This window comes from Cydia pomonella, chromosome 28, assembly GCF_033807575.1.
Source record: "Cydia pomonella isolate Wapato2018A chromosome 28, ilCydPomo1, whole genome shotgun sequence".
NCBI lineage: Eukaryota > Metazoa > Arthropoda > Insecta > Lepidoptera > Tortricidae > Cydia > Cydia pomonella.
Genome location: NC_084730.1, coordinates 5,042,666 through 5,047,196, shown reverse-complemented (window position 1 = coordinate 5,047,196; position 4,531 = coordinate 5,042,666). Strand labels below are relative to the sequence as shown.

Below are 4,531 nucleotides of genomic sequence, written 5' to 3'. Positions count from 1 at the left end.
ATTGTTAAGGATATGCTGATATTCCGTGAAACAGAAAACAGTTATCAGGCCCGATAACGGGACTGATTTCGGGCCCGATATCATATAATTGACGCTTTTTGCAACAGTTCTGCCATGAGAGATTATCGTCCTTTCTCTACTGTCTCTATAACATAACATAGATATAATATTTCTAAACATGGAGTCTAAGCCAGCTGTCACCGTAGCCACACAAACACAGCCACATTTTTTATGTACGATCAGAGATCAGATATTTACTTTATGGTACGATTAAGAGCCAATCAACGTGCTGACTAGCGCCACTGGAAAATAATTGTGATTGTTCAAATTTAACGATAAATATTTAAAAAGGGAGCCGCTACGTACTGTATTTTGTATTTAAGTACCTTTTGAATACATCAAAGTAGTTTGTATGTTGCTGGATTCGTTGATCTATGAACTCAAAACAAAAACGGCCGTTTAAACTTTGGACGCCTATTGTTTTATCTAAACAATACGTTATGTATTATGTTGTGTTTCCGGTGAGATAAAAAATAAGGCAGGTACGTTAATTAATAAGTCCACGCAGACAAAGTCATGGGTAAAAAGCTAGTCATTGATAATACAAAAAATAATTGTTTACGATCTCTGAAACGGGGCAAGTGTAACATATAGTCACACTTGCCTCAAGTGCGATAGACACTCTTTCCCAGTCACTCATTTTTTAGGCTACGTTTTTAAATGCACATTAATTTCTTATTTTCCCTTATTTAAAAGAAATTTTAAATGCTACTTGAAGTATAAATATTAATATTTAGTACTTACCTATTTACAATAAATGATTTGAAGATTTTGTTTAGAATTTTACAGAACCAAATACCACGCATGAGCTCGTACTCGTGTTAAAAAAAATGTGAGATTTCAAAATGACGACAGTCTAAAAATTGCTTGACATCGTTACCTTTAGTAATAAATTTCAATTAATCGTTTATGTACTCATTGACAACAGATCGTAGCAGTATCAATATCTCATTTAGCTTACGTAATATGAAGGTCAGTTACACTTGCCCCGTAGCTACACTTATCCATACTGACCTTACCTAAAATGACCAGATAACCATTAGAATACAACTTTATATATTCTTATTAACCAGTATGATTTTGTGAGTCTGATATTACAATAATCAACGGCGGACATCAACTAAAATATGTTTTCCGCGATAATTGAGTTATTCTATTATATCATAAATTCATAATGTATTCAGTATCCATTAGCATTTCTATGATGTTAATTTTTAGTGAAGATATTGAGGCTTCAATTAATCGCTATTCTGTTCCGCTGTGTAGAGAAAATCGATATATATAACATGATTGAAATCGACAAGTCCACATCCCTAAAAACATACTAATACCCACACATACACAGCTTGACAACCACTTAAATGGCTACGGCTTAAGTATCGAAAACGTGTATAGAAGTCTGTACTGTCATTTGTGTGCCTACTCTGTGCTAAAATTTCATTAAAATTTATTGTTAATGGCAATACTTTCACGCGAAGATGTGGGATGTCCATAGACATACAATATAACTAGACAAGAAGTCGAGCGACCAGGGGTAAGAGAAAGACATATATGACGTCATCATGACATCATATATGGGGTTACCATGGTCGCAAAAAATTACCCTAAAATGTAATAGGAAAACGATGCAACAAGTACTTAAATTACGTAATGAGTGAGTCGCCATTTTGACTCCCTAACTTGCGAAGTATCGCAAGAGAAATCGCGAACATAATCGCAACTAGTAGTCGGTTTATTTGTTTTTGTAGTAACTTGTAAATAAGCCTTACTTACCTATATGAAGTTTTGAGTTGATATAAGATTAGGTGATTGTTGGAATAAAAAGGATAAACTATCAAAAGAGGTAATTTCTTTATTCAAAACTTATATTATTATAACTGTACTTACTAGAAATAATAATTAAATGTGTCGTTCTCAAGTAAAAGGTACCACATAGTCGCTTACCATAAGGATACAATTTGCTTGCTCTCTATACGTACAACCTGTAAGAGCGTTCTTATGATAAGCGACAATGCGGTACCTTTTACTTGAGAACAACACAAATAAATTGAATATTAGGCCATAATTTGGTAAATATATATATATTATATAATACAAGCATTTCAAAATGGAAACAACCCTATTGCAGCGAAGGTTCTTGACGATGTGCTTGAGCGACACCTCATTAGATACGCAGTATATGATTTTAAGCTAACATGGTCATTTACATTAAAACTGTTACTTTTTTTTTTCTTCCTCGCGTTGTCCCGGCATTTTGCCACGGCTCATGGGAGCCTGGGGTCCGCTTGACAACTAATCCCAAGATTTGGCGTAGGCACAATTTTTTACGAAAGCGACTGCCATCTGCCCTTCCAACCCAGAGGGTAAACTAGGCCTTGTTGGTATTAGTCCGGTTTCCTCACGATGTTTTCCTTCACCGAAAAGCGACTGGTAAATATCAAATGATATTTCGTACATAAGTTCCAAAAAACTCATTGGTACGAGCCGGGGTTTGAACCCGCGACCTCCGGATTGCAAGTCGCACGCTCTTACCGCTAGGCCACCAGCGTTTACATTAAAAACTGTTACTTAAAACCGAATATTTATGTTTAAATAAAAAATCTTACGTGTTGCGCGTTGTACATACTGTGGGGGTCAAGAAAACTTTATTTACACATACACTTGTAACCTGTGGATCAATTATATGAAGTTCAATAATAGCTTCAGAATGCTGTTGAGACTGCCACGACGACGACGTGCACGAATGGACGATTTCCATGACATGATGAAGAAAAGAATTTTCTCTCTCCTCTCCTGCGGGGTAGTATTAATCAATTTTAATAATTACATTATTTTAGAGTTTTATACTCATATAATCCGTAATCCCATGTGCCAAGCCTCCAAAGAAATAATTTAAAAATTTAAGTCTGTGGTCTTAATAGTACAACGGGTTATTCCTACTAGTTACCACCAAGTTGTTACTAGTGGTAACTACTAGGAACTTTTGTCCACCTTTTACCACAGGTAGTTACACTAACTTTATTCCCACCTTTTACCACTGGTAACTACTGGGAAATAAAATTCCCACTGGTAATAGGTAGGATTTTTAATTCCACTGGGAATTAACTCTAATAAATTATTGGGGGTGATTACTGAATTACCCCCAATAATTTGTTAGAGTTCAAGAACCCAAATAAATACTTCAAAACACTGTGAGACCTATGATAAGATGTACCAACTCTAATATAGTGTATAGTGTAACGGGTTATTCCCACTAGTTACTATTACTTATTTAATAACAGCCAACTTACGTGTATGAACAAGGTTGGAAAAGAAAACTTTTCGATGAAAGTTCGTTTGCCCAGTTTGCGGACACAATGTTGTTCAAAATGTTTGGAACAAATACGCGAGTATTTGTGAGGCATCCAATTTGATTTTCCAGTTCCCGCAATCCATTCTTTAACAATTTCATCCTCCGTCGGAAAGCTGGAAATATCAAATAGCTTGAAACTCCCGAAATATGGGGTAATTGCAGGGGACTTTTTTTTCTATTTGTTTGCAACCCTAAATAAAATACTACTGAATTTGACTGGTTTACATAACCAAACTTTCTGTTTTATTTTTAGCAATAATTTACTGATATCTCCTATTTTATGAAGTTTTTCATAATCCAACTAATGATGTAACTCAGTAACTTGGTTCCTGTGAGATTTGAGAAAGAAATACATGATCAAAATACGAAAAACTTGTACTTACGCATGAAATGTTACACCCGCTTATTTTCGCAAGCTATTGCTTTTGTAGGCAACCACTGAACACCCCACCATGTTAATTGTACGTAAAAACATCTTACACCTCCATTAAATACTTAATAAACACAATCATTCACTTTATAAATCTTCTACAATAAGAAAACCACATTGTTTACTAGCACTCTTGACAATATGATTGACAGTTTAATGTATGGCATCTTGCGGGATTTTGTCTCTTTCACTCTTATAAATTTCTGTATATCGCCATCAGCCTCCTTCCTAAGCTGCCATAACCCGACCATGAAAAAAAACCCGGTCGGTGATAAAGACAAAGCATTGCACTATTTTCTCTTTCCTCTTATAGGAATCGCAATAAGACTATCTTTCTCTATCAAAGAGTGTCAGGCCCTTGGGGATGTCGCATGGATGTCGCACGTGGGAAATCGTAGGCCGCTACCATTGAACTATTTTATGACCGGTGTTGCCTGCTTATTACTAAACGTTACTTCTACGCAACTTATAATCAAAGTGGAGCATGAAGTTGAAGTTTCGGTAATTGGGACACATAATAATAAATGTTGTTTGGGATCGACGATACGAGCAGCGCGCGTTTGAACCGACACAAATTACTCCAGCTGGTCACCTGCTAATAAATAAACAATGAATGACGAATGTGGAAATACAATTGTACTTTGTACTGATCATTGTGAGTTAACTGAGCGCTAGATAAAGCATCAGAT

General features: G+C 35.6%; 1 long non-coding RNA gene across 1 annotated transcript; it reads right to left on the bottom strand.

Annotated features, from left to right (window-relative positions):
- Positions 1 to 2,618: 2,618 nt before the first annotated feature.
- On the bottom strand, positions 2,619 to 4,198 carry LOC133533098 (uncharacterized). Its single transcript, XR_009801795.1, has 3 exons — positions 3,796 to 4,198; positions 3,351 to 3,525; positions 2,619 to 2,853 (listed from the first exon to the last, which is right to left on the bottom strand). It is a non-coding gene; the product is annotated as an uncharacterized LOC133533098 (long non-coding RNA).
- Between the last annotated feature and the right edge of the window lie 333 nt (positions 4,199 to 4,531).